The 17,642-nt window shown below is 44.2% G+C and overlaps 1 protein-coding gene across 9 annotated transcripts in view; it reads left to right on the top strand.

Annotated features, from left to right (window-relative positions):
* LOC308331256 (partitioning defective 3 homolog B-like) overlaps window positions 1-17,642 on the top strand; it is a 333,652-nt gene that overhangs the window by 216,645 nt on the left and 99,365 nt on the right. The window lies entirely within an intron of this gene.

Here is a 17,642-nt window from a genome sequence, read left to right as displayed (position 1 = left end):
GTATATAATGATGCATCGTATAACCGAGAGGTGTTTTCGATCATTTTGTTACCTTTCAAAGAATCAATATGAATTAATTTAATGATTTTATTTAATTAATTTCATTTACTACTCGACTAACCGTACAACAACATTGTACGGAACTAGCTATAGCCTAGCTTGTAGCTTGTTGGTGTTTGGATGGACTAACCTCTGCAGCCCTATTTGAGTTTAGGGTCCATTTATTCTGCAGTATTTAAAAAAAAATCACACTCGTTTGAAGTGAGGGGCACTCTTATCATCACACATTCCGGCCAATCACAATTGCTGTCCTCATAATCCGTGCTCAGCCACGGGGGGAAAACAAGTGGAAATGTATTCCCCCTCAAATTGTGGGGTGTTAAAGAGTTAACATTTTAACTCTTTAAAGAGTTAAAGAGTTAAAATGTTAACTCTTAAACACCCTGAGCGCACAGGACGAAGTTCTCCGCCTTTTCAATTAGTAACGCCCAGCGCCCAGGACGAAGATTGATCAAAAGGACAGAGATTATTGATAGCAAAAGCGATGGCATCGCTCCACAGGCTGGGAGCATCTGTTGCTCAACATTCCATGTTGCACAACAGTGAGACATCATCGAAAATGTTTCCCCCCTGTTCAGCCAACGAGACGGAAAATCTTAAAACTCTTGGTCCAGGTGATATTTTGTGCAAAAGTGCATTATTGGCCATTTCCCCTAATATAAGCCCTCATGGGGGTTGGGTTTTTGGCTAATTCGCTTATTTCCATCGAAATATGTAGTAAAGTGTGCCGCTTGGGATACTATTTACATTATGAAGAGAGGATATATACAAAAGTAAGTGAATTAACACAACACCCCAATGCCCCATTCAATTCAATGCAATTCAATTCAATTCAATTCAATTTAATTCATTGAAGGCTTATGGTAGGGGAAATAGCCAATAATGCGCTTTTGCACAAAATAACACCTGGACCTCTTTGTAACAACTACAAATAAATATAATAAAGCCTTCTAGCATGGAAATCTCCTTTAATGGATTAAATAACCCCGGGCGTTCGGGTGTTAACTGTTGCACCGCTCACTAGATGGTTCAGAGGAAGAATGACCTTGTGGAACAACCGAACTCCCTCCACACTTCTTTGGCATACTTTTGGGCAATACATCATTGTTGAACAGGAGAGTCACTTCATTGGTTTCTTTGGTCATTCATTATGTTTCCGTCTAAACTCGTTCCACTGAACAATGTTGACGGGCCTAAAACGACAGAATGTACAGACCAGTGAGACCACACAAACCACATAGACACGCACACGCTTAAATGTCTGTTTGTGTGTCTTTGTCTGTCAGGTTTACTTTATTCTTCCCTCATTATGCCGGTATACTTTTGTCTTCCCCCTCGGGTGGTCCTGTCACGTAAAGAGAGGGGTGGGGGTAGAGGGAGAGAGAGAGAGATACAGACAGAGATACAGAGAGAGAGAGCTTTTATCACTGCTTGGTTGGTCACTGGAGAGAGGTGGTGTTTTTTCTCCTCTTTGCCTGTTAATTAATCACGCACGCACACATGCACTCACGCATGCACACACGTCGCACACACACAGAAACGTGCAGTCTGTGATACAGACACAAATGCATGTACTATTCACTCTCTCCTTACACACTTTCTTCTCTCTCTCACACGCACACACGCACGTGCACACACACACACACACACACACACACACACACACACACACACACACACACACACACACACCACATACTGTGTAGGGAGCTTTTAGTGGGTGCCAACCTGGTCTCCCTAAGTGCTGTGCTCTCCATCAGAGTCTCTCGTAGCAGGTAATTAGGGTTAGGGGCGTGGGGGTGGTATGAGTGGTGGACTGGTGGGGGGTTTGTATGAGTGGTGTGGGGGTGGGGGGGTGTGCTATGTGTGGTGGTGAGGATATTAATTTATATTTCTGTAGAACAACGGTTTCGTTCGCCAAAATATTTATTTTGGTCTGAATTGTCTGTTACTCATTTTTCTTTGAGTTTTTGTTACCGTGCTTGTACTGTTACTAACTTTAAACATAACCATAAAAAACGCATGAAAACATATCGTGATAATATCGTGTGCTACGAGTGTTTTTTGCGTGCGCACTTGTGTACGCATTGCAGATCCAAATAAAATAGGCCCAAGTCAAATGTATCCATGCATTCAGTATGATTGACAGATCACCTTAGAGGCTTCGAGGATAGAGACGTTTTCAAATAGAGATTTTTCACTCTGATGTCCATCCCTCCAAAATTACCATAACATCTTCAAACACGTGAGCTTGTAGATCGACGATTTCTGAACATTTTGGAAAACGTTACATTTCTTTTGAGCATCGCCAGATAGCCGTGTGGGCAGGGTGACATGTTGTTATACCTACCTAGTGTTGGGTGGGAGGAGAGTGATGGAGTCTCTACGTCCATGCAGTATCTATAGTGGTGGGAGGAGAGTGACAGTCTCTACGTCCATGCAGTATCTATAGTGGTGGGAGGAGAGTGACAGTCTCTACGTCCATGCAGTATCTATAGTGGTGGGAGGAGAGTGATGGAGTCTCTACGTCCATACAGTATCTATAGTGGTGGGAGGAGAGTGACAGTCTCTACGTCCATACAGTATCTATAGTGTTGGGTGGGAGGAGAGTGATGGAGTCTCTACGTCCATACAGTATCTATAGTGGTGGGTGGGAGGAGAGTGATGGAGTCTCTACGTCCATACAGTATCTATAGTGGTGGGAGGAGAGTGACAGTCTCTACGTCCATACAGTATCTATAGTGTTGGGAGGAGAGTGACAGTCTCTACGTCCATACAGTATCTATAGTGTTGGGAGGAGAGTGACAGTCTCTACGTCCATACAGTATCTATAGTGTTGGGAGGAGAGTGACAGTCTCTACGTCCATACAGTATCTATAGTGTTGGGAGGAGAGTGACAGTCTCTACGTCCATACAGTATCTATAGTGGTGGGTGGGAGGAGAGTGACAGTCTCTACGTCCATACAGTATCTATAGTGTTGGGAGGAGAGTGACAGTCTCTACGTCCATACAGTATCTATAGTGGTGGGTGGGAGGAGAGTGACAGTCTCTACGTCCATACAGTATCTATAGTGTTGGGAGGAGAGTGACAGTCTCTACGTCCATACAGTATCTATAGTGTTGGGAGGAGAGTGACAGAGTCTCTACGTCCATACAGTATCTATAGTGTTGGGTGGGAGGAGAGTGACAGTCTCTACGTCCATACAGTATCTATAGTGTTGGGTGGGAGGAGAGTGACAGTCTCTACGTCCATACAGTACCTACAGTATAGTGTATGGTGGGAGGAGAGTGACAGAGTCTCTACGTCCATACAGTATCTATAGTGTTGGGTGGGAGGAGAGTGACAGTCTCTACGTCCATACAGTACCTACAGTATAGTGTATGGTGGGAGGAGAGTGACAGAGTCTCTACGTCCATACAGTATCTATAGTGTTGGGTGGGAGGAGAGTGACAGTCTCTACGTCCATACAGTACCTACAGTATAGTGTATGGTGGGAGGAGAGTGACAGTCTCTACGTCCATACAGTACCTACAGTATAGTGTATGGTGGGAGGAGAGTGACAGAGTCTCTACGTCCATACAGTATCTATAGTGTTGGGTGGGAGGAGAGTGACAGTCTCTACGTCCATACAGTACCTACAGTATAGTGTATGGTGGGAGGAGAGTGACAGAGTCTCTACGTCCATACAGTATCTATAGTGTTGGGTGGGAGGAGAGTGACAGTCTCTACGTCCATACAGTACCTACAGTATAGTGTATGGTGGGAGGAGAGTGACAGAGTCTCTACGTCCATACAGTATCTATAGTGTTGGGTGGGAGGAGAGTGACAGTCTCTACGTCCATACAGTACCTACAGTATAGTGTATGGTGGGAGGAGAGTGACAGAGTCTCTACGTCCATACAGTATCTATAGTGTTGGGTGGGAGGAGAGTGACAGTCTCTACGTCCATACAGTACCTACAGTATAGTGTATGGTGGGAGGAGAGTGACAGAGTCTCTACGTCCATACAGTATCTATAGTGGTGGGTGGGAGGAGAGTGACAGTCTCTACGTCCATACAGTATCTATAGTGTTGGGTGGGAGGAGAGTGACAGAGTCTCTACGTCCATACAGTATCTATAGTGTTGGGTGGGAGGAGAGTGATGGAGTCTCTACGTCCATACAGTACCTACAGTATAGTGTTGGGTGGGAGGAGAGTGATGGAGTCTCTACGTCCATACAGTATCTATAGTGTTGGGTGGGAGGAGAGTGACAGTCTCTACGTCCACTTGCAGCTCAGCCAGTAAGATACAACAGCAGGCACAACACTTAATTAACACACTCAATTAATTGGCTTAAATTGGGGAGAAAAAAGGTTACAAATTAAGAATCATAATTGCTGATGCCATTAAAAAAAGAAGAAAAAAAGGCCCGGACAGCTGGTCTCTGGGCGCCCACGCTGCAATGCATCCTGACAGCGTGACGCAGGTTCAAATCCCCATCCCGATGAGCTTCGCTGCGTGTCACTCCCCTTCTCTCTCTCCCCATTTCCTGTCTATCTACCCAACAAAATCAATATAATTGAAAGAGACCGGAGGTAAAGAATGAAAGAACAGGCATGGAGATGGCAATAATGGCTGAACCCAGGCTGAACTGAGATGAACAAAGCTGGGAAAGAATGGGGAGAGAAGAGACGAGGCGCTGGGGCTAGAGGGGGGAGAGCTGGAGCGAAAGACGGCCATGTATAGACGGAGAAAAACTGAAAGGCGAACAAACAAGGCCGAGCCAAGAGGGGAGTATAGGGCTTGAAGAGGTGAAGACATGAACAAAGAAAGGTGGAGTGGGATGGAGAGCGATGGAGAGGAGAGTAAAAGCACTATGGGTGAGGTGAGGAGCTGAGGGGGAGGGGTTGAGGATGCTGCGCGGAGCAGAAAGGACCAGTATGTTTTCCCAGAGACTCTCAGCGTGCGACTCAGCCCTGGCTAATAATGAACAGCACTCAAGTACCACTCGTGGTTCTCTCTCTCTGCATCTCCCCCCTCGATTTCCGAGTCTCTCGTATTTGTACCCTGAAGTTCTCATTCAGGGAGAAAAAGACCATGCAAAGCACATCCGCCGGCACTTATGAGAGCATGCACGGAGTGAAAGCGCACGTGCGCCACACACACACGCACGCCACACGCACGTGCGCCACACAAGTGTGCCACACACAAGTGCGCCACACACATGCGCGCCACACACATGCGCGCCACACACACGCCAAGTTCAGAGTAGCATCTTGTAGCTAAGCAACAGGTATGAATAGCTGCATGTTTTATGCTGGTCAGAAATCCCAGTTGGCATGGTGGTTTGTTTCTTTGTTCATGTGTGCCTCAGGACTTTCTTCATCATTTCGCAAACAGAAGGCGATTGATGTGTTTTCAAATGATAACGTTAGAGAAAATGTGTGTGTGACATCTAATACATTGTCTAGGGGTTGCAGGCATTACTGTAGACAACTCCCGAACCTTAACCTGTGGAGCCCTCTCTAACCACTTTGTGACTACTTCAGTAATGTTTGTGTCCTGACACTTGTATACAGTATTGCGTTGGGGAACACAGAACAGTTTGAACATTAAATGTTGTATGTGTTTGGTCCAACGTACTAACAGTCATGAGTCCGACACCTTATACCCAAAACCCAACCCTAAACCTAACCTCAGAGGAAGCCACAGGTTAGTTTTAACCTGTCACGGGTTAGTTGTAACTGGCCGTGCATGTCGACGGTGTTGTCGAACTATTGTCGACGGTGTTGTCGACTGTTGGTATGTCTAACCAATGTATGCACCCCCTTTGAATTGAATTGCAGCGTGGCTTTACTCCTTTTTTCCAGGGTAGGGAGGGTACTATTAGACAATGTGGCCCATGTCTAGGAGATATCCCGGAAATGGTTGGTCTGTCAGTAAAAAGGTTCCCCCTCGTTGTCTTGAACAATAGCCGAAATCTTAACACCTTTTTATCTCGGATTCTAATCCCAAATTCAGATTCTAATCAAAACAAGCTTTATTTACGACGGTCGTGTAGCTGGTCGCGGTAAAAATATATATCATGCCTCGGGTGGTCCACGATCCTCCCGTGATAGGATTGCTTATCCGTAAGCATGAGTTCAAGTCCGTTGCTCTCCCCATGTCCCCCATACAGTATATGGGGACTAGGTTGGCAGAGGGTGTGTAGAGCCCAGGATCACATTAGATAATTGACACGGGTGAAAAATGGGTTACAAAATCGTGGGATAAAAATTATATATATATAAAAAAAGGATTGCTTATCCGTGAGCTAACTTCCAGTTAAGGCCTGGGGTAATTGTCCCTTGAATACGGCACCTCACTTTAAAATACCCATGGCACATGAATGGACAGAGACTGAAACAATCGTGGCAGTCAATGTGTTTTAATTAAGCGGAATACTGATATATTATTGATTTCTGCTGTTAGAATTCCAAACGTTCAAACCTGTTTCATTTGTTTTTAACACTTACTCCGCCGTCATTAATTAATAGGATTTTATTACGCATAACACCTACTTTGAAGAGCCAATATCCGTAATGACATGTTACAGTGACAAACTGCTGTGTGTGGTGTCTTGACCGGTTGTTGTTCTCTCGGTCGGTGGTGGAAAAACCTGGCCTGCTACAGGCCGTTGAAAACGCTTTTCTGGGCCAGAAACTGCCCCTCAATGTCGTTTCTGAGATACAGGGCTCTGAATGCAGGGCTTGGAATGGAAGTGGATGCGCACACATTTTCAAAATGGCCACTGTCCTACTTGGTGGTGTTGTGTTAGCGATCGGTGGCTAACGATACAATCGGATCCAAACATGGATTAAAGAATGTAAACCCTGGAACACGAGAGTCTCGTGTTTGGCGGGCTCATCAAGTCATCAAAGGATGTGTGGCGTGTTTCCAGGTTGCAGATCGGCTATCTTTGCTACTTTTTGTTTCGTTGAGGTTTCTGCCCGACTGTGTATGCATATGTGGTCCTCTGGAATGAGTGTGGGAATGTAGTGGCCCTTTCCGTCATCAAAGTTGCCCACCCCTGCGTAGACAAATGCATTATATGTGCAAAAAGCGAAGCATCAAAGTTGAGAAAAACAGGGGGACGTGTGGGCAAGGCTCAAAAACACGGCAGGCAATACGCACAGCAACATTCATGGTGTGACGCGTCACGCGTGAGGGTACATTTAATGACAACTTTGGATTCTGACCCTACGTCAGAATCGCAGGCGATAAAAAAAATCTCGTAGCGTTCCCGCTGTCATTACCGTGTCCTCACTTTGAAGCGCATGTAAAATGAGTATACCGTAAATCACGCTGCTGTGGTCCAGAAACATCACAAGTGGAACTAAGAACCACATTTTGGCGTTATGGTTTTGTGTGGTGGGCAAACAAAAAGCAACACATTTTGAATTTGGTTGGCTATCGGCGGACGATGTTGTCCAAAAGATACAATATTTTCACGTTCCTCCACCCGCTTTTTGTCCCATAGACAAATAACGCACGTCCGGAAAATATGCCAGGCTGTTAAAACGCACCGTGAGCAAGGAAGAAGGAGAAAGGAGCAGGGAACAGCGGGCAGAAACCCTGGCGCACTGCGACTGCACTCTCCTCCTTAGCTTTCATGCACGGGCCGAGAGAAGAACAAAGAGGGAGAGAGAGAGAGATGATGACATCCTCGGGCGTTGCAGCTGGCAGAAGCATTAGTGAAATAGCCGTGTCACGGTGGCCGTGGAAGTCTGCGCGTTGAGCCCAGACAGCCTGCCTAAATGATTTTTACGCCAGGCCAGTTTACCACCTGTAGCTCATGCACGCGTGAAAGCACACACCTACACACACGCGCACGCGTCGACACACACACACACACACACACACACACACACACACACACGCGCTCACTCGCATGCAACTGCACAGAGAGCTTGTCTAAATGATGCTATGCACATATAACACCCAGTCATACACGCGCATACATACAGAAACTCACATTTAATATAATTGTCTAAATGATGGTATGCAAATTAATTTGCTCTTTTTCTCTCATAGGCACGCACACACACACACACACACACACACACACACACACACACACACACACACACACACACACACACACATACACACACATTTGGACAGCTCGTGTGAATTCTGTATATTATGTGACAGGAGTCGATAGAACTGTAATTACTCGCTCCACATTAATGACATGGCTTAACCAATGTTGTCATTTCCTGTCGGCAGTACTTTCAAAACACGTGTCACTTCCTGTTAGCGTGGAGAGGAGAAGGGAGCTACTTGACAACAGTTACACACATCCACACACGGGGGCTCCAATTCTACCACACACACACCGGCTACAACCCACTCTCTCTCTCTCTCTCTCTCTCTCTCTCTCTCTCTCTCTTCTCGCTCTGCTGCCATGCCTCTCTTCTCGGCGCCCCCACCTGCCGGCATCAGTGATCTTTTGTTGTCCAACTTCATTAGTGGACATGTCAGCTAATTAGAGAGCAGGGGGAGCATGGGGAGATTAGGAGGATGAGAGAGAGATGGAGAGAGTGAAAAGTAAAGCGAGTGAGACACGGTCAAAAGGCCAGTGAGATGCACCAGAGATACAGATGGGAACACGGTCAAAAGGCCAATGAGGGGTGGGAGATGGAGGGGAGACAATTAATGCCTGATACTCCGTCGTACAATGGTATCGTACGGCGAAAATAGCCGCTCTACATGCTTACAGCGCGTTGCAGTCGCATTGCGAGCTTGTAGATCGGTTATTTTCCCTGTGCGACATTACTGTATGATGAAGTATAAATCAGGCTTAGCGCTGAATTATGTTGTGGACACCAAGAGAGTAATGCCTGGGTGAAATGGAGAGAATATGATAAGGAAACAGACATTAATACCTGGGTGTGAAAACACAAAGATTGTGCTGCTTGTCTGACAGAAGTGTGAATAGTCACGGGGCAATAGGGGACATGCAATGGAAAGAAGCATGAAACCGAAAAAGAATGTGGGAGAAATGCACCTATACTGAACGATGTCTGTGTCCCACCCAGACAGACAGCACAGAGCTCTAGGACTCAGAGCAGCAGTCGGACCCAGACAGCAGCAGAGAGCTTTAGGACTGCTCTATAGGGACTCAGAGCAGCAGTCGTACCCAGACTGCTCTATAGGGACTCAGAGCAGCAGTCGTACTGCAGACAGCAGCAGAGAGCTCTAGGACTCAGAGCAGCAGTCGTGCCAGCAGTGGTGAGCGCACCTCATGGCATGTACCAAGTAGGCCATACATGACCTACTTGTGTGCAAGGCACAAGTTGGCATCTCGAGAGAGTGCATTTCTAGTCATTTACTTATATTGATCCTATGAACAATTTTATATAGTTATGGTTTTGCCCATTCAATTCGTAATTAACGTTTACATTTTGGGGCTCTGGCTCATGGATATATCCTGTTCACCCCTCGTGGAAATGGCCTGTATGTGTTGGGTTGAATTAGAAGAAAACTGCAACTGCCTATTCACTACATGGCTGTTTTCTGTGCCTTGTAGTGTCTGTGAGTCAGCAGCACCCCGGCCTCTGTTCCTGTCAGCCTGACCATGAGTGCTGGATGGTTTTAATACACTTTGTTTCCAGGTCAAGGTTACATTTATTGGGTTTGTGTCCTGAGGTGGAAAGTTTAAACTCCCCCGCCTTAATCGAGCTAATTTAATTATGAGGGCACTGATCGTTAGCTTAGGCATTGAGAAGGACGAACTGGCTTTACATAATGTCGGCATCCCTGAAGCCACTTAAACCAGTCATTGTTTGTTTCCCATCGATTGTCCATAATGACTACGATGACTTCCCCCCCCCCCCGCCACTTTCCTTGAAACAGGGGTGAATTAGCCGCCTATAACTACGGACATCTCTGAAGTCTTTTTGAGCCAATTGCAGTTTGTCTTTTCAGCTTTATTGATTCTCCAAATGGCTATCATCATGACTGTGTGCATGCGGGTGGAAATCAAAGGACGCTGCTGCTTTGCTCTCGCATTGACCGATCGAGCTCCGGTCGACGTTCAACAGCGTAGGCTATCGATGGCTGCCGTCTTGAACTCTCTGCTTCCTTCCATTCACGAGCGGGGTGGACAAGACAGACATGCACGCATGCACGCACGCACGCACAAAGTGCTGCGTTCACTTTTGTATAGCCCATTCAGACCTGAGGACACATCTGTGTCACCTCATAGCTTTTAAACACTTTAACCATTATTTTAAACTTTAGCTGTTGAAAAATTACAAGCTTGAATTCTAGCTAAAAAAATTGTGAAAATGTTATGTAAATCTTTGAATATAATATAATATATATAATATTCTTTCACAGTGAACATTTTTTTAACTCTAATCTTCTAAGCTTCTATTGGAACAAAATATTTTCAGTTGGGGGTCGGCAGCCAAATAAAGATACTTCTGGGGGTCCTTGACATGAAAAAGAAGACATTTAGTAAAAAGGGTCTCAGGTCTTAATGGGCTAGTGGTATTGGTATGGCTGCTGGTGGTCCGTGCATGTGTCACTGTGCTGCTGTGAAGTACAGTGGAATTTAATTTCCGCTCATATTGAATGAACTTTACATCTCGCTGCCCGACGAGATGTCAATAAGCTATTTCAGATGAAAAGAAGAGAGAGAGAGCTCTTATACTGTCCGGATCTTTTGTTCAGCTTCTGTCTTACGTGCGCGCGCACACACACACACACACACACACACACCCCCACAGTCATATTATGTGCGATATTATGCACAATATTTACATTTCATGTGTATCCATAATGTGTGCTTTTCCATTGTTATACACTGACTTCTCTTCTGTGAATTGTTAAGCGCCCCGTGTCCGAAGCGTTTGAGAAATGACAGCTGACCTTGTGGGGGACCCTCTACTGTACCCTCTACAGTCTACACTGTACTGTAACTGTACTGTACTGGCACACCCGAAATCATCATATATACAGTGCGTGTGTGTGTGTGTGTGTGTGTGTGTGTGTGTGTGTGTGTGTGTGTGTGTGTGTGTGTGTGTGTGTGTGTTAGGTTGCGCACAGGTGGTGAAAAACAACCATGCTGTTTTGGTGCTCATACCCAGCCAGCCACACACATAGTGCTCATACCCAAGCAGGCAGCCAGCCATGCACACATACAGTACAGTAGCTCCTTAAGGGAGTGGTTGCACAACTCAAAAATTAGGGTATGCAGGGAATTGAAACTGAAAGAGCTTGATGATGAGGATGGAACATGAAATTCACCGCGAAAGCATTGTTTAAACAAGCGAACGCAAGAGAATGAAGGGATAATGCAACCAGTGTTCATGCCATGGAGGTGGCATTGACAAATGACCGCACCATATACTTTCATTTATTTTCCCTTTCTGTCTGTCTCTGGACCCTCCCCCCCCCCCCCCACCCCCTCCACCCCTAATTCAGCCCCTGGACATGGCCCATGTGGTTGTGGTGCTCCCAGTCTCAGTCTGTAGTGATTTACTGTAGAACCAAGGGCAACGCTCTCTCTCTCTCTCTCTCTCTCTCTCTCTCTCTCTCTCTCTCTCTCTCTCTCTCTCACACACACACACACACACACACACACACACACACACACACACACACACACACACACAGTACGCAAACATATGAATACACAGTAGAATCCTCAGTGTTAACGTACATGCGTTGTGTACAACTGAGTACATGTGTAACCAAATACGGGTCCATTTGGTTACATGTGTACACCCTCAGACTCCCGTTCTATTAACCCAATACTGGCAATACAACCTGGAAAGCATCTGTGTCATTTTAGATTTGAGCTTCTGGACCCAATGAAAGATCGGCCATTCATTTTCCCCATAGAGATTTACACAAATATTTATATCAATTATTTTATGTTTAATGGTTTTCATTTTTCTTTCTTCACAGAATCAAAGGTGTTACGATCATGATTCACCAGGATCCTGGTTGGCTTGATTCTAGGCTTAAAATAATTGATGTTTGTGTAAATCCCCCACGCAATCTCCAATAAACCACGCCCACTGCTATGTTCTATACTGTATATATACGTAGGAACATCATTTTTCTGAAAACTCTTATGATTGACTCACAAACAGAAGATTTACAAGTAACTTCGCGCAGCGCCCCCGAGCTGGTACATCTGCTATTTTGGAACATGTTGTGAAAATAGTACATATCTTCTCTTCTGGGAGTCCCTGGTACAAAACATTTTCGGATGGGGGTCAGATGCGCGGCTAAATACATGTCCTAAATACATTGTTTAGGGGTCCTAAATACATTGTTTAGGTGTCCTTGCACAAAATGTAGAAGGCATCTGTGGAATCAGCCTCAGGTTTTAATGTCTTAACAGACCATGGCTTTGTTCATATGAACTAATACTAATAACTAATGTATCTATATAGCTATCAATCTTTCTCTCACGCACAGAGTCAGCCGTGTTAGAGTGTGATCAAACATTAATGTTGTTTCTAATGGATTTGACAAATCACTCTGTCCTGCTTTGGAAAGCATGCAGCGCTGGGGTCGGTAATGGATCCCATGATATGTTCAGCGTGGGCTTTTAATTATTGACCATGTCATTAAAGACCAACACCGTACATGTTATCCAAACCTGGCCTGAAGTCATACATTTCACACTAACGTTTCATCAACAGTACAGTACGTGATAAATCGACTCACAGACGACCACAGACTTAAAAGCATGCATATCAACAACCGATATAAAGACAGAGATTAAATTATATTCGTTCATGCTACTAAAGAATATGTAGGGATATCACTTATCATGCCTCAACAACGGTTCTTAAAGGGTAAGACCACTTTTTTTGAGGTTTGGGTTGTGTAGTTACTTTGCCATGATGCTACTCCAAATGTGGACAAGAAATAAAAAAATACTGCTCCAGTGATTAGAAATTGACAATTCAAAATATGCTCCTCATTGACTTGCATTGTAGCTCAAACAGCTCTCAAAGGCACTCTTTTAGTACGTATACAAACACAAACAAAGTTCATTCAGACAATATAGAGCATCACCAAAACTCATGCAGTTTTATTTTTTCATAAAAATGTTAGATTCCTGTTGATTTTACTATTTGAAGATCTGGATCCGGATCCACGGATCCAGTCCGGGTTTTCTTCCCAATAAAATGGACAAATCAACAGGAAGATAACATTTTTATGAAAAAATAAAACTACATGAGTTTTGGTGATGCTCTATATTGTCTGAATCAACATTGTTTCTGTTTGTTTACATACTAAAAGAGTGACTTTGAGACCTGTTTTAGCTACAATGTAAGTCAATGAGGAGCATATTTTGAATTATCAATTTCTAATCACTGGAGCAGTTATTTCTTATTTCTTGTCCACATTTGGAGTTGCATCATGGCAAAGTAACTACACAACCCAAACCTCAAAAAAAGTGGTCTTACCATTTAACCTTTTTGGCTGGGGACCCCCGGGAAATGCTTTGGCCATGTCTCGCAAAAACCCCAGGCAAGTGAAGTGGCCCTTTAATAAAAGAGAAAATACATCATAAATAAATACTGAAACCAGATATAATTGTTAAGGAAAGTTTAGTTTATGCGTGTACATAGGCCTATGTAAACTCTTAATTTCCATTTTCTAGCCATTCAGTTGCAAAATTAAATAAATATATAAAAGTATAATAATACAAAATTACACATTCACAAAATAAATCTGGTGAAATAATTTGGCAATCCACAGGTAGTGGAACCCCTGCTTTAACTCATTCTTGTTGTTGCCTATCCGAAAAATAATCCACCGTTGCGATGTGGAAGAAGAACAAACGGTAATAGGGAAACACAATGGAATAAAACCCGGGTTTAATGGGTTATGTAGTCACGTTTATTCATTAATTAATTTATGATATTTATGATATTATTATTATATATTATAACATGTATATATTATTTATTTCTTTTTAAGGTGATTTTTTGGGGGGAGAAATGAAAGTTTCCCAGTGAGGTTTAGTGAATATTAATGGGTTGGTAAGGATGAAGACACAGCCCTCGCGGCTGTGGGCAGCGTCATATATCTGAGTGTCTGTCTCACCATGTTATTAATAAGAGAGCCTTCTTAATTATTAATGGCAGTGTTATTAACAGCTACCCCCGCTGCCCATTTAGATTTTAAACATTCATAGAATTATTATTGGCATGACAGAGTGATAGTAGGAGATTGAGCTCTGTGTGCGTGCGTGCGAGCATGAGAGAGGCATTACTATTATGTATAATTGCGACTGTAGGTCGCAGATTTCTATGAAAACCTGCAAAACCAATCCGTTGCCCCATCACTCACGCCTCCATATATGCTTGTCAGTCCATCACGCCTCGTGACATCACGCCTCGTGACAAGCTCCATATATGGCCATCTCTATATGGTATATGACGATCACAACGATATTGATCTGACATCATCAAACCCTCTACATGCTATATATATGGCCTTGGTCAATGAAAAACAGGAAGGTCAATATATGGGCATATTGTGACAGTCTCATGATAACCAGTGTGGTTGCCATCAAGGGTTGGATTGGTAAGTCCCTGCAACATACTAGTGCCATGTCAAGGGGCTGTACTTGTACATCATGTCCAGAGGGTGTATTTGTACATCATGCCCAGAGGGTGTATTTGTACATCATGCCCAGAGGGTGTATTTGTACATCAAGCTGCCTCACGCTACAGAAACAGGACATAGGCTCCTGCCCTATGGGGCTCACAGGCAGGCTCTTATGAAAATGTATTGCCCGACTACGTTATTTCATTTCACTGATATAAAATTAAAAAACAAAATAACAACTATGAGGACTAAAACTAAGACTAAATATATTGACAATTTTGTCAACAAATAAAAACTAGACGGGACTAGTGGAGACGATATCCAGTAGAACTAAAAGACAAGTCATTTTATGTTTGGTTGCGCTCGGGTGTGCAGATCTACAAGCTTACAACGTGTCGCAGTGCGAGTAGTCTAGAGTAGTACTACTAGAGTAGTTAAAACAGTTATGAAGGTGAATTAGTGGCTTAATTTCATTTTTTTCTTTTTATAATATGAATGATTAATTTGACTTGGATGCTAAGGAATCATACTTGCATATAGTATTGTGACTACTATTGCTGTTTAATTGAGCACTAAGCAGTTAAACAGTGAAGTCATACCAGACCGCTTTTATTATGGAGCACTTGTTCCTCCAAGAGCTAATCAATAGCTACCGCAGTCTGTGGTCACTCTAGCGTGTGTGCATGTGCGCGCACGCGCCCCATTGTTGTCCCAGTGTGTACGCCTCTGTTCATGTTATGTCTTTGTTTATAGCATTTTTTCACTTTACTTCCATCTCACGCTCCCCTTTTTTTTTACATTAGGACATAAATCGTATGAAGTAGCTGTGTTTGTGAGAGAGAGAGAGAGAGAGAGAGCGTTTGCGCGTGCGTGTGTGTGTGTGGGTGGGTGCACGCACATAGTCGTGAACGCAGAGATGAATGCTGTATACATTTTAACACCCTGTTCTCTCAGGCCGTCTATCAAAGAAATGGAGAGAGAGAGACAGAGAGAGAGAGAGAGAGAGAGAGACTACTATAGGGAACTGCTGGCGACACAGCCCATGTCTGACATGTAATGCAATAAACCAAACACCACACAGAAGAACAAAGCACAGAGGAGAAATAAAACACCACAAACAGAGAAATGCTAAACTACGATGTTAAAAGACCCACTAGCGGCCCCTAGAGGCTACGCTGCTCCGTACACCCATGCAATGGGACCAACATCTTTTGAACCAATCAACTGTTCTGTCCTTAGAGCCCTGCATTCTCACTCGTGGGGCTAATTAAGATTTTTTTTTAAACGTAGCATTATTAGTGGTGCCACAATGGGTTGGGTGTGGGATGGTACAGTATACTGTATATTCACTGATGGGTTTACGCTGCAGTGTCTGCCCTGAGACTGGAAGGCTGGGCTTCCATCCCTGGCTGGGTCATACCAAAAATGGGACCCAGTGCCTCCCTGCTTGACACTCAGCATCAAGGGTTGGATTGGGGGTAAGTCCCTGCGACGTACTAGCGTCATGTCAAGGGGGTGTACTTACATCATGTCCAGAGGGTGTACTTGTACATTAAGCTGCCTCACGCTACAGAAACAGGAGATAGGCTCCTGCCCTATGGGCCTCACAGGCAGGCTGTCATGAAAATGTATTGCCCGCTATTGCACGATATGCAGGAAAAGGTAAGGATTGTGCATCGTGGAAAATATTTTCCGGTTCCATAGAGCTAACCGTTGTCATGCTTTTGGTTCCATAGAGCTAACCGTTGTCATGCTTTTTGTTGAATATAAAATGTCCCCCTGCCCATAATTCCTGTCGACGAGCCTGGTTGGCGGTGCTTATTTTACCGTGTGGGTTTTCAAGCTGAAAAGGTGGCATTTTCATTCGGTCGGTACTTTAACCCACATGAACTACAGCGTCCCTATTCTGAAGCCAACATCCCTCTTCAACCGCTTATCTGTAGTCGGGTCGCGGGGGCAACATCTCCACAAGAGAGCCGATATTGGAGATAAAAACCCTCCAACTCATTGAAGCGAACATTAATAGCAGACTTGCAAGGCCAAAATGTGACTCGTTGTGAGCATGTTGATCGGCCATGAAAACGTAGAGGCCCAAGTACAGGAAGGGGACCCCTGCAGGCAATGAGTTTAATGAACACACTGAAACTGAACGACAGCTCGGCATAATAGAATAATGGGAGGAGCCATGCACTTTAGACTGTCAGGTGTTGGTAAGGTCTGATGCCCTAACTGCTTCTCTCTGCGTTTACTCCTCTCTCCCAAGACACTTTGTGTTGTTTGGTACTGTATCGCTGACACAGCCTTCTCTGGCTGGATGCACCTACAACAGTACTGTATATACGCTCTGACATATTCACTTATTCTTTTTTGCTTTCGAACCGCGTTTCGAGCCTGCAGATATAATATTTGTGATACTTCTTTTGATACTGTAGTATGATCAAGTAAGGCATTAACACATTCCGTGCATTATAGCCTAATATAACATGCCACGGTCACTGCTGATATTGTTTAATTACCTTTGGAGCATACATTACGCCAAAGTATTTACGCCTTTGATCCATGAAAATCCCCCTGAAAATAGTCCCATGGTTTGTTGCCTAGTCGAAAGTCACCATCGTGATGCAGAAGAACAACAAACAGTAATGGCGGATAGATCCAAGTGTAAACCCCCGTTCACTTGAATTTAACTCATTTTCCCAGAAGCCCTTGCAAGCCAGTGGATAAGTAGATTTTTCATAACGTCATCATAACATGTCGGCCTCATCACGGTGTCCGGTTGTCTCATCACAAAGCCGGTTTTTCAAATAGCGGGTTTAGCTTGTTACTCAGGGAAAGACAATTGAATAAAACATATAAATAGCGGGTTTAGCGTATTACGCATGGAAAAACAATGGAATAAAACGCGTGGAAGCTATTCATTTACGAAAAAACGCAAAAAGTTAAAGATTAGGCCTTTCTGCACGACATGGCAGC

The sequence above is a fragment of the Protomyctophum bolini genome (genome assembly GCF_963924005.1).
Source record: "Protomyctophum bolini genome assembly, chromosome: 16".
In the NCBI taxonomy this organism is placed as follows: Eukaryota; Metazoa; Chordata; class Actinopteri; order Myctophiformes; family Myctophidae; genus Protomyctophum; species Protomyctophum bolini.
This window is presented reverse-complemented; position numbering and strand designations above follow the sequence as displayed.